General features: G+C 42.1%; 1 pseudogene; it reads right to left on the bottom strand.

Moving 5' to 3' along the window:
• Positions 1 to 9,776: 9,776 nt before the first annotated feature.
• LOC135572378 (probable phospholipid-transporting ATPase IIB) overlaps positions 9,777 to 19,974 on the bottom strand; it is a 46,891-nt pseudogene continuing 36,693 nt past the window's right edge.

Here is a 19,974-nt window from a genome sequence, read left to right as displayed (position 1 = left end):
AGAAACGACCGTGAAGCTTAGTAGGGCTATAGTGCCACTAACAAAGTCAACTACCCACAAAATACAAAGGAAAAAAGGCTGCCTAAGTGTGATTCCCAGTCAGAGACAACAATAGACAGCTGTCCCTGATTGAGAACCATACCCGGCTAAAACATAGAAACAGAAAACATATAAAGAAACTCGAATGCCCACCCTAGTCACACCCTGGCATACCCACAATAGAGAATAAAATACTCTCTATGGCCAGGGCGTGACAAGGTGAGCCTTCATAAAAGTTCATTTGTGGAATTTCTTTCCTTTGTAATGTGTTTGAGCCAATCAGTTGTGTTGTAACAAGGTAGGAGGGGGTTACAGAAGATAGCCCTCTTTGGCAAAAGACCAAGTCCATATTATGTTAAGAACAGCTCAAATAAGCAAAGAGAAACTACAGTTCATCATTAGTTTAAGACATGAAGTTCAGTCAATATGGAACATTTCAAGAACTCTGAAAGTTTTTTCAAGTGCAGTTACAAAAACTGAAGAACCTCAAATATAAAATATATTTGGATTTGTTTAACACTTTTTTGGTAACTACATGATTCCATATGTGTTATTTCATAGTTTTGATGTCTTCACTATTATTCTACAATGTAAAAAATAAAGAAAAACCCTTGAATGAGTAGGTGTTCTAAAACTTTTGACCGGTAGGGTAAATTCACTGAAGAGGTAAGGGAGGAGGATGGTAAATCTGATCTGCATTACATACCAATACCAATTTGTATGCCTCCTTGTCTTTATACCTGCAGCCACATACACAAACGTGAGCAGTTCTGTCATCTGCACCAATAAAGCTAGCCTTCAACATATTCTTACCTCTTTGTTGAATGATATCCATTGAATTGTGTCCATTTTCTCTTTTAGAAAGTTTCGCGCAAATATGAAAAGATAGATGGTGTCATCAGAAAACAATATAAATGTAGATCATACAAGGGACAAACCTTACCTTAAATTGTCCTTGCTGTCCTTTCAAATCCAAATGTTTCAGTTGGGAAATTAAGTTCTTGCAAGTACCCACACCAACTAACGAGGTTCCTCGGTGAATTACACCTCATATGGGTTCTTGGAAGAATATTTTGTGGGCAATTGTCAGTGCCAAAAACCCTAAAGGTTCGGTGAAGATCTTTGAGGGTCTAAGAAGAACCCTTGTTGAACCCGTATTTTTTTGAGTGTATAACATCATTACACCACTACATATCTGCCTGTGTGTGTGTCTCTTTACAGTCTGCATCGTTCCATGAGGTGTAGTTTTGTAGTCTTCTCCAGACAAGCTTTTTTCCGGATGCCCCAAACAATCGGAAAGGGGATTCATCAGAGAAAATGACTTTACCCCAGTCCTCAGCAGTCCAATCCCTGTACCTTTTGCAGAATATCAGTCTTCCCTGATGTTTTTTCTGGAGAGAAGTGGCTTCTTTTCTGCCCTTCTTGACACCAGGCCATCCTCCAAAAGTATTTGCCTCACTTCTTGAGCAAGCTCTGTACTGGTGGTGCCCCGATCCAGCAGCTGAATCAACTTTAGGAGATGGTCCTGGTGCTTGCTGGACTTTCTTGGGTGCCCTGAAGCCTTCTTCATAACAATTGAAAATGTGTTCTGGTTTTGGGGACTGTGAAGAGACCCTTGTTAACATATCTTGTGGGGTACGCATGGATGTCTGAGCTGTGTGCTAGTCATTTAAACAAACAGCTTGTTGCTTTCAACATGTCAATGCCTATCACAAGGACAAGTAGTGATGATGTCAATCTCTCCTCTACTTTGACCCAGGAGAGAATGATATGCATGTCATTTATGTTAGCTCTTTGTGTACATTTAAGGGCCAGCCGTGCACCACCCACACTCCATCCTCCCTACCACTCAGCCTTCCTGTCTCCCATCATCAATGTGCTCCTTTTTTCCCCAGTCTGTTTCCTGTTGTGTGTGGCAGTTGCCAGGTAACGAAGGCAGGCCTCATGTGGAGATGGAGTTTCCTAAAGCAGCGATTCCCCTAAGGCTGAGAGAGCACTCATAGTGAGTGGGGTTCAGCTTATAGGGCTAATGGGCCCCAAAGCCAGCATGAAGCCCAGACACAACACTGACCAACAGTTCGCTAACGTGGCACCAAACACAATCTCCACTAAACACAGAGCATGCGTGAGCATTTTATTATGTGTTTGCAGATCTTCCTTGAGCACAGAGTATAGTGGAAATACTGTGGAGACATCTTTAAACCAGAAGCCTGGCCATTACGGCTGGTCATTTTATTTGCATTGGTCACTCCTACTTAAACAGGGTACACTGGAATTCCAGAACAAACCCAGTCAAATGTAATTAGGCTAGAGAAGCCGTTTGGCCATTTTTTATTAACAAGATACAGTAGCATAATAGCATAATGGTAGGTCTTTCCAAAACATATAAAAAGCTGAAAATGTTGTAGAAAATACAAATGACAAAATGTTCTTCCACACAGCTAACATTTCTGCGATATAAATGTTTTAGTGTTCCACCCAGGGGATGGCTAACAATTTTGTCAATAAATGTCAAATAGATACATGATTCTGCAGCATTTAAAATGCACAACCATCAAACAGAAAATAGACCTGACATATTGATTACGTGAATTTACTGTCAAATCTGATTTTGACACTTATTACAGCTCTTTGATAAATTGCTCCAATGCTCCCTTAATCTTCTATTTCATTCTAATGAAGGTAACTCTATTATTGAGTGTAACGGGCTTGCAGTAGCTTTGACATAGGGCACTCACCTGTGTAGATTTTCCACAACACAAATCATTTTATTCGTCACATGCGCCGAATACAACAGGTGAAATGCTTATTTAAAAGCCCTTAACCAACAATGCAGTTCAATAAATAGAGTTAGGAAAATATTTACTAAATAAACTAAAGTAAAAAACAAAATAAAAAGTAACACAATAAAATAACAATACCGAGGCTATATACAGGGGGTACCGGTACCGAGTCAATGTGCGGGGTACAGGTTAGTCGAGGTAATTTGTACATGTAGGTAGGGGTAAAGTGACTATGCATAGATAATAAACACTGAGTAGTAGCAGTGTAAATAGTCTGCGTGGCCATTTGATTAATTGTTCAGCAGTCTTATGGCTTTGGGGGTAGAAGTCGTTAAGGAGCCTTTTGGACCTAGACTTTGCACTCCGGTACCGCTTGCCGTGTGGTAGCAGAGAGAACAGTCTATGACTTGGATGACTGGAGTCTTTGACAATTTTTGGGACCTTTCTCTGACACCACCTAGTATATAGATCCTGGATGGCAGGAAGCTTGGCCCCAGTGATGTACTGGGCCGTACACACTACCCTCTGTAGTGCCGTACATTAGGATGACGAGCAGTTGCCATACCAGGCGGTGATGCAACCGGTCAGGATGCTCTCGATGGTGAGGATGTATAACTTTTTGAGGATTTGGGGACACATGCAAAAATGTTCAGTCTCCTGAGGCGAAAAGGTGTTGTCGTGCCTTCTTCATGAATGTCTTAGTGTGACTAGACCATGATAGTTTGTTGGTGATGTGGACACCAAGGAACTTGAAACTCTCAACCCACTCGACTACAGCCCCGTCGATGTGAATGAGGGCATGTTCGGCCCCCCTTTTTCTGTAGTCCACGATCATCTCCTTTCACGTTGAGGGAGAGGTTGTTGTCCTGGCACCACATGGGTGATCTTAAATCCATATAGCCTGTCTCATCGTTGTTGTTGTGTGGTCAGCAAACTTAATGATGGTGTTGGAGGTGTTCTTGGCCACGCAGTTGTGGGTGAAAAGGGAGTACTGGAGTGGACTAAGCACACACCCCTGAGGGGCCCACGTGTTGAGGATCAGAGTGACAGATGTGTTGTTGCCTACCCTTACCACCTGGGGCGGCAATCAGGAAGTCCAAGATCCAGTTGCAGAGGGAGGTGTTTAGTCCCAGGGTCCTTAGCTTAGTTTAGAACCAGGAACAGATATAGCCTTGGTTCACTCCAGACCTGACTGCCCTTGACAAGCACAAACACTTCCTGTGGCATACTGCTTTAGCATCGAATAGCCCCCGTGATATGAAACTTTTCAGGAAGTTAAGAACCAATTTACACAAGCAGTTAGGAAAGCAAAAGGTTAGCTTTTTCAAACAGAAAGTTGCATCATGCAGCACAAACTCCAAAACGTTATGTGACACTGTAAAGTCCATAGAGAATAAGAGCACCTCCTCCCAGCTGCCCACTGCACTGAAGATAGGAAACACTGTCACCACTGATAAATCCACCATAATTGAGAATTTCAATAAGCATTTTTCTACGGCTGGCCATGCTTTCCACCTGGCAACTCCTACCCCGGTCAACAGCACTGCACCCCCAACAGCAACTCGCCCAAGCCTTCCCCATTTCTCCTTCTCCCAAATCCATTCAGCTGAAGTTCTGAAAGAGCTGAAAAATCTGGACCCCTACAAATCAGCCGGGCTAGACAATCTGGACCCTTTCTTTCTAAAATTATCTGCCAAAATTGTTGCCACCCCTATTACTAGCCTGTTCAACCTCTCTTTCGTGTCATCTGAGATTCCCAAAGATTGGAAAGCAGCTGCGGTCATCCCCCTCTTCAAAGGGGGGGACACTCTTGACCCAAACTGCTACAGACCTATATCTATCCTACCATGCCTCTCTAAGGTCTTCGAAAGCCAAGTCAACAAACAGATTACCGACCATTTCGAATCTCACCATACCTTCTCTGCTATGCAATCTGGTTTCAGAGCTGGTCATGGGTGCACCTCAGCCACGCTCAAGGTCCTAAACGATATCTTAACCGCCATCGATAAGAAACATTACTGTGCAGCCGTATTCATTGATCTGGCCAAGGCTTTCGACTCTGTCAACCACCACATCCTCATCGGCAGACTCGACAGCCTTGGTTTCTCAAATGATTGCCTCGCCTGGTTCACCAACTACTTCTCTGATAGAGTTCAGTGTGTCAAATCAGAGGGTCTGCTGTCCGGACCTCTGGCAGTCTCTATGGGGGTGCCACAGGGTTCAATTCTTGGACCGACTCTCTTCTCTGTATACATCAATGAGGTCGCTCTTGCTGCTGGTGAGTCTCTGATCCACCTCTACGCAGACGACACCATTCTGTATACTTCCGGCCCTTCTTTGGACACTGTGTTAACAACCCTCCAGGCAAGCTTCAATGCCATACAACTCTCCTTCCGTGGCCTCCAATTGCTCTTAAATACAAGTAAAACTAAATGCATGCTCTTCAACCGATCGCTACCTGCACCTACCCGCCTGTCCAACATCACTACTCTGGACGGCTCTGACTTAGAATACGTGGACAACTACAAATACTTAGGTGTCTGGTTAGACTGTAAACTCTCCTTCCAGACCCATATCAAACATCTCCAATCCAAAGTTAAATCTAGAATTGGCTTCCTATTTCGCAACAAAGCATCCTTCACTCATGCTGCCAAACATACCCTTGTAAAATTGACCAACCTACCAATCCTCGACTTTGGCGATGTCATTTACAAAATAGCCTCCAATACCCTACTCAACAAATTGGATGCAGTCTATCACAGTGCAATCCGTTTTGTCACCAAAGCCCCATATACTACCCACCATTGCGACCTGTACGCTCTCGTTGGCTGGCCCTCGCTTCATACTCGTCGCCAAACCCACTGGCTCCATGTCATCTACAAGACCCTGCTAGGTAAAGTCCCCCCTTATCTCAGCTCGCTGGTCACCATAGCATCTCCCACCTGTAGCACACGCTCCAGCAGGTATATCTCTCTAGTCACCCCCAAAACCAATTCTTTCTTTGGCCGCCTCTCCTTCCAGTTCTCTGCTGCCAATGACTGGAACGAACTACAAAAATCTCTTAAATTGGAAACACTTATCTCCCTCACTAGCTTTAAGCACCAACTATCAGAGCATCTTACAGATTACTGCACCTGTACATAACCCACCTATAATTTAGCCCAAAAAACTACCTCTTTCCCAACTGTATTTAATTAATTTATTTATTTTGCTCCTTTGCACCCCATTATTTTTATTTCTACTTTGCACATTCTTCCATTGCAAAACTACCATTCCAGTGTTTTACTTGCTATATTGTATTTACTTTGCCACCATGGCCTTTTTTGCCTTTACCTCCCTTCTCACCTAATTTGCTCACATTGTATATAGACTTGTTTTTTTTACTGTATTATTGACTGTATGTTTGTTTTACTCCATGTGTAACTCTGTGTCGTTGTATGTGTCGAACTGCTTTGCTTTATCTTGGCCAGGTCGCAATTGTAAATGAGAACTTGTTCTCAACTTGCTTACCTGGTTAAATAAAGGTGAAATAAAAAAATAAAAAATAAAAAATCGAGGATAATTGGGAATTTCAATAAGCATTTTTCTACGGCTGGCCATGCTTTCCACCTGGCCACCCCTATCCTGGTCAACAGCCCTGCACCCCCCACAGCAACTTGCCCAAAACTCTCCCATTTCTCCTTCACCCAAATCCAGATAGCTGATGTTCTGAAAGAGCTGCAAAATCTGGACCCCTATAAATCAGCTGGGCTAGACAATCTGGACCCTCTTTCTAAAATTATCCACCGCAATTGTTGCAAGCCCTATTACTAGCCTGTTCAACCTCTCTTTCGTATCGTCTGAGATCCCCAAAGATTGGAAAGCTGCCGTGGTCATTCCCCTCTTCAAAGGGGGAGACACTCTAGACCCAAACTGTTACAGACCTATATATATCCTACCCTGCCTTTCTAAGGTCTTCGAAAATCAAGTTAACAAACAGATCACCGACCATTTCGAATCCCACCGTACCTTCTCCGCTATGCAATCTGGTTTCCAAACTGGTCATGGGTGCACCTCAGCCACGCTCAGTGTGTCAAATTGAAGGGACTGTTGTCCGGAACTCTGGCAGTCTTTAAGAGGGTGCCGCAGTGTTCAATTCTTGGGCCGACTCTTTTCTCTGTATACATCAATGATGTCGCTCTTGCTGCTGGTGATTCTCTGATCCACCTCAAACCAGATGACACTATTCTGTATACTTCTGGCCCTTCTTTGGACACTGTGTTAACTAAACTCCAGACGAGCTTCAATGCCTTACAACTCTCCTTCCGTGGCCTCCAACTGCTCTTAAATACAAGTAAAACTAAATGCATGGTGTTTTTTTAGACTGTAAACTCTTCTTCCAGACTTACATTAAGCAGTGTGGGCAGTGTGGAGCAGTGTGGAGTGTGATTGAGTTTGCGTCATCTGTGAATCTTTTGGGTTGGTATGCGAATTGGAGTGGGTCTAGGGTTTCCGGAATGATGAGCGATGACCAGCCTTTCAAAGCACTTCGGGGCGGTAGTCATTTAGTCAGACTACTTTCACTTTCTTGAGCACAGGGACAATGGTGGTCTGCTTGAAACATGTACGTATTACAGACTTTGTCAGGGAGAGGTTGACCAGTACACATCCTGGTAATCCGTCTGGCCCCGCGGCCTTGTGAATGTTGACCTGTTTTAAGGTCTTGCTCACATCGACTGGCTACGGAGAGCTTGATCACACAGTCGTCCGGAACAGCTGGTGCTCTCATGCATGCTTCAGTGTTGCTTGCCTTGAAGTGAGCATAAATGGCATTTAGCTCGTTTGGTAGGCTCGTGCCTTCTGGGCAGCTCGCGGCTGGGTTTCCCTTTGTGGTTTGTAATCATTTCCAAGCCCTGCCACATCCGACACGCGTCAGAACCGGTGTAGTAGGACTCAATCTTAGTCCTGTAAAGAAATAAAACAACAGTAAAAAGAAAAGAACAGTAGCAAGGCTAATTAAAAGAAAATAACAGTAGCAAGGCTATATACAGACACCGGTTAGTCAGGCTTATTGAGGTAGTATGTACATGTAGATAAGTGACTATGTGTATCCCGCTCCTTGAAAATGGCAGCTCTAGCCTTTAGCTCAGTGCGAATGTTGCCTGTAATCCATGGCTGCTGGTTGGGAGATGTACATATGGTCACTGTATGGACGACATCATCAATGCACTTATTGATGAAGGTTAGTCAGATTATCTGGAGGTGCCTAAGGAGGAATAGATGAGCCCACAGACTAACATGAGGCAACCTGATAGGCCCATACGACAAAGATAGTTGTAGAACTTATACTCCACCACTAATTTTCATTTTCAATTGCTTCATCCCACAAGCCATTGTTTAGAATGGCTCGTTGCAGGACGAAACAAACACTTCAAATGTGTAATCAAACGAATATACTCTACAAGACTTGATTCTTAACCAACCTTCTTAGATTCAGCATACCACCCTGCATCCCGCTGCTGGCTGAAGCTAAGCAGGGTGGATCTTGCTCGGTCCCTGGATGGGAGAGCAGATGCTGCTGGATGTGGTTTGGAGGGCCAGTAGGAGGCACTCTTTCCTCTGGTCTAAAAATATATATCCCAATGCCCCAGGGCAGAGATTGAGGCCATTACCCTGTGTAGGGTGCAGTCTTCAGCTGGAACTTTAAACGGGTGTCCTAACTCTCTGTGGTCACTAAAGATCCCATGGTACTCGTCATAAGAGTAGGGGTGTTAATCCCGCTGTCCTGGTGAAGTTTCCAATCCAATCATAATGCCCACCCCATCATCCCCAGCTTCCAATTGGCTCATTCCTCTCCCTTGTAACTATTACCTGAATTAATAAAATATTCAGTATCAGGTCTTTGCCACCATCTTGTGGTCAACAATTATTCTCCCGCTGCATGAATACAAACAATATTGGGGGTTACCAGTATTATAAACAAAGACAACCTAGCTACTGTACTTTCTAAACTCTGATATAACATTTACCATTTATGAGAGACGATATCAATCCGCAACAATCAAAACAATGAGGCACAAAAGCTCTATGTCATAATACACCGCTCAAGAACAGGATGCACAGAACACAATTGCCGAAATCAAAGTAACTATGGAGTGCTGGTTTCATACTATGAGGTAGTTTATATGATATTCAACTTCTTTTACTTAATGTAAAGGACTTGTTGTACAAAGATGGAACATCCTAAGCCAGTTGGGTGTTGTTCCCAGAACAAATTATTTGGGAAATGTAGCTAATTTTGGTTAATGTACTTAAAAAAAAATTGTTTTACCAGCTAGGCTAGTTGAGAACAAGTTCTCATTTGCAACTGCGACCTGGCCAAGATAAAGCGTAGCAATTTTACACATACAACAACACAGAGTTACACATGGAATAAACAAAAACACACAGTCAATAATACAGTAGAACAAAAGAAAACAAAAAGTCAATACACAGTGAGTGCAAATGAGGTAAGTTAAGGAAATAAATAGGCCATGGTGGAGAAGTAATTACAATATAGTAATTAAACACTGGAAAGGTAGATCGGCAGAAGATGAATTTACAGGTAGAGATACTGGGATGCAAAGGAGCAAAATAAATAAATAAATAAATACCAGTATGGGGATGAGGTACGTAGATGGGCTGTTTACAGATGGGCTATGTACAGGTGCAGTGATCTGTAAGCTGCTCTGACAGCTGGTGCTTAACGCTAGTGAGGGAGATGTAAGTCTCCAGCTTCAGAGATTTTTGCAATTCGTTCCAGTCATGGAATTTTCCCTAGGTAAATACAGTTAAGTGTCAGGGTACAGTAGTAAAACGCTGTACATGTTAAGTTGGTATTTACAGTGCTTGGGAATCACAACACAAATAGAAATCCAAATTAAACCATCATACTAGTATCTCTACTCAGTAATGTTCAATGTAATAAAAAAAAACATGCAAAACGGTAAATGCGGAAAGCATAGTCATCGAGTTATAAAAAATGTAAAACAGAAGGCAAATTAGGACAGATTAGAGTAGCTGGGTGGTGAGAACTTGCGTTTCAGGTGTTTGATGATATAGAGAGGAAGACAGCTGATGACGGGGATCACTGACAGCTTCCACAGGAAGGCTGGCGTTGTGATGAAGGCCAGGTCTGGGTGAAAAAACAACACAGGTTAGAAATCTGTCCAGATATCAGCACATTCAATATGTGACAGACACTAACATGTTGATATTATTTTGTTATAACTTACAATACCGTTCAAAAGTTTGGGGTCACTTAGAAATGTCCTTGTTATTAAAAGAAATGCACATTTTTTGAAAATTGTTCAGAAATACAGTGTAGACATTGTTAATGTTGTAAATGACTGTCGTAGCTGGAAACGTCTGATTTCTTTATGGAATATCTGCATAGGTGTACAGAGGACCATTATCAGCAACCATCCCTCCTGTGTTCCAATGGTATGTTGTGTTAGCTAATCCAAGTTTATCAATTTAAAATGCTAATTGATCATTAGAAAATACTTTTGCAATTATGTTAGCACAGCTGAAAACTGTTGTCCTGATTAAAGAAGCAATAAAGCTGGCCTCCTTTAGACTAGTTGAGTATCTGGAGCATCAGCATTTGTGGGTTCGATTACAGGCTCAAAATGGCCAGAAACAAATAACTTTCTTCTGAAACTCGTCAGTCTATTCTTGTTCTGAGAAATGAAGGCTATCCATGCGAGAAATTGCCAAGATACTGAAGATCTCGTATAACGCTGTGACCTACTCCCTTCACAGAACAGAGCAAACTGGCTCTAACAAGAATAGAAAGAGGAGTGGGAGGCCCCGGTGCACAACTGTGCAAGAAGACAAGTACATTAGAGTGTCTAGTTTGAGAAACAGATGCCTCACAGTCTTCAACTGGCAGCTTCATTAAATAGTACCCGCAAAACACCAGTCTCAAAGTCAACAGTGAAGAGGCGACTCCGGGATGCTAGCCTTCTAGGCAGAGTTGCAAAGAAAAAGCAATATCTCAGAATGGCGAATAACAATAAAATATTAAGATGGGCAAAAGAACACAGACACTGGACAGAGGAACTGTGCCTAGAAGGCCAGCATCCCGGAGTCACCTCTTCACTGTTGACGTTGAGACTGGTGTGCCATTCAAATTAGTGGACTCAGCTATTTCAGCCATACCCGTTGCTGACAGGTGTATAAAAGCGAGCACACAGCCATGAAATCTCCATTGACAAACATTGGCAGTAGAACGCAGTGGAAAACGTAGCCAATTGTCATACTTGAGTAAAAGTAAAGATACCTTAATAACAAATTACTCAAGTAAAAGTCACACAGTAAAATACTACTTGAGTAAAAGTCTAAAAGTATTTGATTTTAAATATACTTAAGTTTCAAAAGTAAAAGTCATTTCAAATTGCTTGTATTAAGCAAACCAGACAGCACAATTTTCTTCTTGTAAATTGTTTACGGATAGCCAGGGGCACTCCAGTCTCAACACGCAGACATAATTTACAAACTAAGCATTTGTGTTTAGTGGGTCCGCCAGATCAGAGGTAGTAGGGATGACCAGGGATGTTCTCTTGATAAGTGAGTGAATGGACTATTTTTTACCTTAAAAATGTAACAAGTACTTTTGTGTGTCAGGGAAAATGTTTGAAGTAAAAATTATTTTCTTTAGGAATGTAGTAAATTGAAAGTTGTAAAAAATATAAATAGTAAAGTAAAGATACCCCCAAAAACTACTTAAGTAGTGGTATAAAGTATTTTTACTTCAGTACTTTACACCACTGGTAGAATGGCCTTACTGAGAGCTCAGCGACTTTCAATGTGGCACCATCATAGGATGCCACATTTCCAACAAGTAGGTTCATAAAATGTCTGCCCTGGTCAACTGTAAGTGCTGTTATTGTCAAGTGGAAACGTCTAGGAGAAACAACAGCTCAGCCGTGAAGTGGTAGGCCACACAAACTCACAGAACGGGACCGCCAAGTGCTGAAGCGCATAAAAATAGTCTGTCCTCAATTGCAACACTCACTACCGAGTTCCAAACTACCTCTGGAAGCAACGTCAGCACAAGAACTGTTCATCGGGAGCTTCATGAAATGGGTTTCCATGACCGAGCAGCCACACACAAGCCTAAGATCACAATGCGCAATGCCAAGCGTTGGCTGGAGTGGTGTAAAGCTTGCCGCCATTGGACTCTGGAGCAGTGGAAATGTGTTCTCTGGACATTTAACATTTACATTTAAGTCATTTAGCAGACGCTCTTATCCAGAGCGACTTACAAATTGGAGTGATGAATAACACTTCAACATCTGGCAGGCCGAAGGACGAATCTGGGTTTGGCGGATGCCAGGAGAACACTACCTGCCCGAATGCATATTGCCAACTGTAAAGTTTGGTGAAGGAGGGCTAATGGTCTGGGGCTGTTTTTCATGGCTCGGGCCCATTAGTTCCAGTCTAGGGAAATCTTAACACTACAGCATATAATGACAATATAGACGATTCTGTGCTTCCAACTTTGTGGCAATAATTTTGTTTCAATGCCCCCGTGCACAAAGCGAGGGCCATACAGAAATGGTTTGTTGAAGATCGGTGTGGAAGAACTTGCCTGGCCTGCACAGAGCCCTGACCTCAACTCCATTAAACATCTTTGGGATCAATTGGAATTCCGACTGCAAGCCAGGCCTAAACGGGCAGCATCAGTGACGACCTCACTAATGCTCATATGGCTGAATGGAAGTCTCCGCAGCAATGTTCCAACATCTAGTAGAAAGCCTTCCCAGAAGAGTTGAGGCAGTTATAGCAGCAAATGGGGGACCATCTTCATATTAATGCCCATGATTTTGGAATTAGATGTTAGACAAGCAAGTGTCCACATACTTTTGGTCATGTAGTGTATATGTCACATCAAATAGGGGGCGGAGCAGTCACAGCACAGTCAAAAACAGTGATGAGAGGAAAGGTTGAAAAGGAGGTGGAACAGAAGATAGGTAGCGTTTCCACAGTGCTGTACAGTTACCCAGAAAAGCTCCAAAGGACACCCTGCCTATGCCTGTCCCAAGGCCACGTACAATGGAAAAAGAGAGGACAAGTAGCAGAGAGAAAGCGAGAACGTGAGTGCCAGCATGAGAGAGAGGAAACAGGGAGCGAGAGATACAAAAGAGAGCGAGGGAGAGAGACAGAAGACGGCAGACACAAGCAAAGCAAAGCACAGACCTCCAAGGTTTAATTGGGTTAACTCATAAACATAAGTGCAAAGTGCATCAAACTAAAACACAAAAGCTGCAGTGTAGTGTAGTGCAAAGGGTGATATTGTTACTACAAGTGTTCGGCAAACCTGCCTTCGACATAACAAAAAGCAACATAACAAAATTATTATTTCCCCTCAATCCTTCTGAGCACAATAGCAAACAGCATAATAAAACAATAAGGGGGATAAAGAAAGTTGAATTTAGTTGTTTTTCTCTTCAGGTAAAGAATATTTGCTTACCTAAGTACTCGTTGAGGAAGGCAAGCGAGGCTATGTAGCAGCCTAGACTGAGGAACTCTGCTAGCACCATGAGCCAGGTACAAATGTTGAGCGCCACCATGAGGATCAGCGCAGTGAAGGAGATGGCCACCACGTGCACAAGCTCCGACTCAAACAACAGCAGTGCGCCGTACATCAGGATGCCACCTGGGGATGCCTCAAAGAAATATTAGTGACGTAGTAGCGGTTGAGTAACTGTTTAATCAGCTTGAGAAAGAAACTAGAGAATGGGTCAACTAGAATGTATTCTAGTAATCAACTAAAATCAATTTGTTTCTACTTATTGATGATAGACCTAAAAATACAATGAATTTGTTTTTGCTTTTAGGGGACGAAATATGTACATTTGGCCTTCATTTTGGTTTATTTATCTTAAGTTACTTTGATCCCCAATGGGGAAAGAGGGATACCTAATCAGTTGTACAACTGAATGCATTTAACTGAAATGTGCCATCCGCATTTAACCCAACCCCTCTGAATCAGAGGTGCGGGAGGCTGTCTTAACATCCACGTCATCAGCGCCCAGGGAACAGTGGGTTAACTACCTTGCTCTGGGGCAGAAGGACAGATTTTTACATTGTCAGCACAGGGATTCGATCCAGCAACCTTTCGGTTACTGGCCCAACGTCCCTACCCTACCTGCTGCCCCTTCAATGCTCACTGAAAGTCTGTTATTCATTGAGACACCAGACAGTCCAGTAAGTCTGGAGACACGGGGTTTGACTCAATCATATTATTTATCGCGTATCCCGAACCCACCCAGGTAAACCCCTCTGAGTACTGTAGCTTGACACTCATTCATCTATTCTATGGTTGTGCCTATCATTTAATCATAACGCTCCGCGAATTGAGCTTAATTGCCTATAACTGATCACATAATTGCCTTTTCCATACAGTCTACATACAGTGCATTCCTGAGAGTTAAACTAGATGATCAATTAAAACTGACGATCGTGGCCTGTTTTTCATTGGTATTAGGCCTTTAATTAAAAAACGAAAGCTGTCAGGAAGGTACACTTCAGAAGGAACATAAGATCTTTTTCAACACGCTGCATGGCTTAGTGATTACAGAAATATTGATTTACAGAACACACAAAAGTCTGGATGTAACTGTGGATGACTCTTGGTAACCTAAGCTAATGAGAAACAGGACTGTCTGAGAGTCAGGGGACAGTGGACTGAAGTTTTGCACATAGTAAAAATTATGAAATAGAAGTGTGTTGCCTGGACAAACAGTGAGTAATAAAAATGTGGTTTAGCCACTATGCTGCGCGTCATTCAGATTGCTTTCAGGAAAGCTGCCATACTGTGTGGATGGATCCTTTGGATATAAGAGTTTGTGCACCTGGCCAACACCTGTTATATTTCTAATATCCATTATGTTTCTCAGCACCCTTCCCTGTGTGTTAGTATTCATCATTAGAACTGTGTTAAGGAAATCTAACTCAGAAAGCTACAGGAGTATCCTGTCAACCCTCTTACCTTGGTAAATACTGATTAACTGATTAACAAATGCCTCTGTGCTTGACAAACTGGCCCAGGGCTGCTGAGCGCTTGTAGCTGTTCCTGCCGTGGACCACGAGCAGCAGACCAATGTGCTTAAAAACTGGGTGATGGAGAAATCTTCAGTCTTCATAAGGGGTGCCTGTTTCTCCTCCTGCATGGGAAAAGTATAAGAGCATATTCTAGGGATGGACACACCCCATATCAGACTAAATATGGGGCCCGTAACAGGTTTTGCATTTTTGTAAAAATAAATCATGTTTTTACTATTTAATGTAATAATAAATGGATAGGGTAAGAGGCGTAATATTGATTATTAACCTTTCCTTCAATACCAATGCCACAGTCTGCTGCCTGGATCATATTGACATGATTACCCCCATCACATGGGAGAGACAAGAGAGCCACATGTCAACCACAGGTTCAATAATAGCATGTAAAAGAGCAATATGGAGATAAGGCTTATGCCCCAGGACAAAACAATGTTAACAGAGATGCTTATGCTCTTTGATTGTGGACATAATAGGGGTGTACCTTCTCATAATGGGTCTAGTTTCTTCATTTTCAAAACAAAGTAGTCAATAGTGAGATACAGGTATATTACTGGTAGGCATTTTCTACAATCTATTTTATAATTTGGCATTCATTGTACACAGATCATTGTAGCAGTTCTGTGTCTCAAAGGATGAGAGTGGCTAGTTGTTACAAAACCTGTGCCATAGGTGGAACAGGTTCTGTTGGCTGTGTGCTGCTTGAGCAGGTGGACGATCTGGGCTTTCTGAGTGGGGGAGCAGCGACAGCAGACTACCGCTGGACACTGACACGCCAGTTCCACAAACTCATGCTCATAGTCCCGCAGACTATGTGGGAAGATAAACATATGGATTTGGAAAATGCAAACACATCTGGACCCACAAGCACATTCACATATTACTTACTGTACCATCTCTTCAGATCAACAGTGATACAATGTAGTTTGTTTTGCTTATAAAATCATAACTGATGTGCTTTGTTGCTCTTCTTGCGGTTTTGGACTCAAAAGGTTTTAGTTTTGACACCAGAATATTTTTGGCTGCATCTACTGTACCATCTTGAGAGGCTTGTGAGAAGTGTGTTGTGTTGTAGTACAGCCAAGGAGTCTCCAGAGATGACCAGAGCACAGTCGTGTTTCCTTCTGAAGGCATTGAGCTCCAGATGGGCCTCTCCACCGTTGGAGACCTGCTCGAGAGCCCGGCAACACAATCAGTGGAAGGACAGATACAAGACCATTTCCTCATCCCTTTAACCATTTCCTCATCCCTAGAAAGGAAGTGATAATTAAAGAGAGGTAGGGAGGTACAAATAGATAGTCAAGGGAAAAATCTGAGGTAAATAAATAGCCATGGCAAGAGTATAGTGCAAGAGAGGAGAGGAAATAAGTGGAACGAGGGAAAGTATTGGGTTTGTAGGTTATTTTGAATTCAGCAGGACATTAATCCTCTAATCTAAGCCTGGGTGGGGATTCTATTACGCTAACATATGGAGTTGTTTTAAGATGGTCATACAAAGGATCATGTAAATATTTGACTTTGCATTTTAAGACTCCTTTAGGTAAAAAATAGACAGTGCCAGTCAAAAGTTTGGACCTATTCATTCAATGTTTTTTCTTTCACCTTATATTAAAACTATGAAATAACACACATGGAATAATGTAGTAACTAAAAAAGGGTTAAACTAATCTAAATATATTTTAGATTCTTCAAAGTAGTCACCCTTTGCCTTGATAACAGCTTTGCACACTCTTGGCATTCTCTCAACCAGCTTTATGAGGAATACTTTTCCAACAGTCTAGAAGGAGTTCCCACATATGCTGAACACTTGTTGGCTGCTTTTCCTTCACTCTGCAGTCCAACTCATCCCAAACCATCTCAATTGGGTTGAGGTTGGGTGACTGTGGAGGGAGGCCAGGTCATCTCATCCAGCACTCCACTCTCCGTGGTCAAATAGCCCTTACACAGCCTGGAGGTGTGTTTTGGGTCATTGTCCTGTTGAAAAACAAATGATAGTCCCATTAAGCGCAAACCAGATATGGCGTATCGCTGCAGAATGCTGTGGTATCCATGCTGGTTAAGTGTGCCTTGAATTATAAATAAATCACAGACAGTGTCACCTGCAAAGCAACCCCCACACCATCACACATCCTCCTCCATGCTTCATGGTGGGAACCACACATAAGGAGATCATCCGTTCACCCACTCTGTGTCACACAAAGACAAGGCAGTTGGAACCAGAAATGTCAAAATTGGGCTCATCAGACCAAAGGACAGATTTCCATCAGTCTAATGTCCATTGCTCATGTTTCTTGGTACAAGCAAGTCTCTTTTTCTTATTGGTGTCCTTTAGTAGTGGTTTATTTGAAGCAATCGACCATGAAGGCCTGAATAATGCAGTCTCCTCTGAACAGTTGATGTTGAGATGTGCCTGTTACTTGAACCCTGAAGCATTTATTTGGGCTGCAATTTCTGAGGCTGGTAACACTAATGAAAGTATCCTCTGCAGAAGATTTAACTCTGGGTCTTCCTTTCCTATGGCTGTCCTCATGACAGCCAGTTTCATCATAGCACTTGATGGTTTTTGTAACTGCAAATGAAAAAAACGTTTAAAAGTTCTTGATTGACTGACCATGTTTTAAAGTAATGATGGACATTGCTCTTAGCTTATTTGAGCTGTTCTTGCCAAAATATGGACTTGGTCTTTACCAAATAGGGCTATCTTCTGTATCCCACCCCTAACTTGTCACAACACAACTGATTGGCTCAAACGCATTAAGGAAAAAAAGAAAATCCACAAATGAACTTTTAACAAGGTACACCTGTTAATTTAAAAGCATTACCTCATGAAGCTGGTTGAGAGAATGCAAAGTTGTCATCAAGGCAAAGGGTGGCTACGTTGAAGAATCTCAAATATTGTAACGAAGTGGGCTGAGAGTCGGGAAGAAAGTTCAGGGAGGGAGTGTTTTAATAAATAAACACAAAATAAGAAACACGAACAACGCACAAACATGACACAGGAACAGAAACAATAATGTCTGGGGAAGGAACCACAGGGAGTGACATACAGTTGAAGTTGGAAGTTTACATACACTAAGGTTGTGGTCAATAAAACTTGTTTTTCAACCAACCTCTTTCCCTACTGTACTTATTTGATTTATTTATTTATTTTGCTCCTTTGCACCCCATTATTTTTATTTCTACTTTGCACATTTCTTCCACTGCAAATCTACCATTCCAGTGTTTTACTTGCTATATTGTATTTACTTACTTTTTCTGCCTTTACCTCCCTTATCTCACCTCATTTGCTCACATCGTATATAGACTTGTTTATACTGTATTATTGACTGTATGTTTGTTTTACTCCATGTGTAACTCTGTGTTGTTGTATGTGTCGAACTGCTTTGCTTTATCTTGGCCAGGTCACAATTGTAAATGAGAACTTGTTCTCAACTTGCCTACCTGGTTAAATAAAGGTGAAATAAATAAAATAAAATAAAAAACCACTCCACAAATTGCTTGTTAACAAACTAGAGTTTTGGCTTGTCAGTTAGGACATCTACTTTGTGCATGACAAGTAATTTTTACAACAATTTACAGACAGATTATTTCACTGTATCACAATTCCAGTGGGTAAGAAGTTTACATATACTAAGTTGACTGTGCCTTTAAACAGCTTGGAAAATTCCAGAAAATGATGTCATGGCTTCAGAAGCTTCTGAGGGTAATTGATATCATTTGAGTCAATTGGAGGTGTACCCGTTGATGTGTTTCAAGGCCCACCTTCAAACTCAATGCCCATCATGTTGTGGGGGTGCTTCGCGGCAGGGGGGACTGGTGCACTTTACAAAATAGATGGCATCATGAGCGAGGAAAATGATGTGGATACATTGAAGCAACATCTCAAGACATCAGTCAGAAAGTTAAAGCTTGGTCACAAATGGGTCTTCCAAATGGACAATGACCCCAAGCATACTTCCAAAGTTGTGGCAAAATGGCCTAAGGACAACAAATCAAATCAAAGTTTATTTGTCATGTGCGCCGAATACAACAGTGAAATGCTTACTTACAGGCTCTAACCAATAGTGCGAAAAAAAGCCGCGAAATTCAAACGAGCCTGCAAAGAAAACTAATGGGACTGTAGTGACTGTGTTGACTTCAAAATCTGGGGAGTGAACTATGTTTCTATTCAAGCGTTGATCGACATGGTAATGGCTCTGTAGTATTGGAGAAAAGTTGAAAAAACTGACCCTCCATTACATCGTGACGTGTCATGCCGTAACGTACAGCATGCATAAAGCAAATATTTCTGTCTTACAATCTCTCTCCACCACGTGTAGCACTTCTCTCATCATTTAAAAACAAGAAATGGATAGTGACGGGGTAAGGGGGGATACTTAGTCATTTTTTGCGTCGTCACTGCAAGCGATCATGACTCTCAAAAGACATTGTTTACTTCTGAAGATCACTTTAGCACCGCCCCAAAAACCCGATGCAAATTTGATACAAACCTTCAAATCGGTATGTAATGACACATTACATAAACTCTTTACAGTGTTTTATTTACATTTTAGAGGCGATAAGGTGATGTTGGACAGATCGGCTGAAAAAAAGCCGTTTTCCCACACGACATCTCTCCTTCTCAATATCACGCATTAGTTACGCTTCCTCGCCCGCCATTTTTAAAAAGACCCGACGGAGCTCGTTGCCTTCTTGAATCATGCAGAAACGGGCAGTGTGGAGGTCATGTCATTTATTTTGTTGGAAAGGGGAGAAATTGTGCTTTACAATGGCATTGACATTACAGTTGATCTGGAAGTATGACGTTTTTTGGCGCTAAAATGAGGTCAATTGTACGGACCAAGGCGTTATACAAAAGTGAGTGAGTTTATGTTATATATACAGACACCGGTTAGTCAGGCTTATTGAGGTAGTATGTACATGTAGGTATGGTTAAAATGACTATATATATTTGATGAACATAGAGTAGCAGTAGCGTAAAAAGAGGGGTTGGCGGGTGGTGGGACACAATGCAGTTAGCCCGGTTAGCACTGGTTGGTCGTGCCAATTGAGGTAGTATGTACAT

The sequence above is a fragment of the Oncorhynchus nerka genome, linkage group LG7 (assembly GCF_034236695.1).
Source record: "Oncorhynchus nerka isolate Pitt River linkage group LG7, Oner_Uvic_2.0, whole genome shotgun sequence".
In the NCBI taxonomy this organism is placed as follows: Eukaryota; Metazoa; Chordata; class Actinopteri; order Salmoniformes; family Salmonidae; genus Oncorhynchus; species Oncorhynchus nerka.
This window is presented reverse-complemented; position numbering and strand designations above follow the sequence as displayed.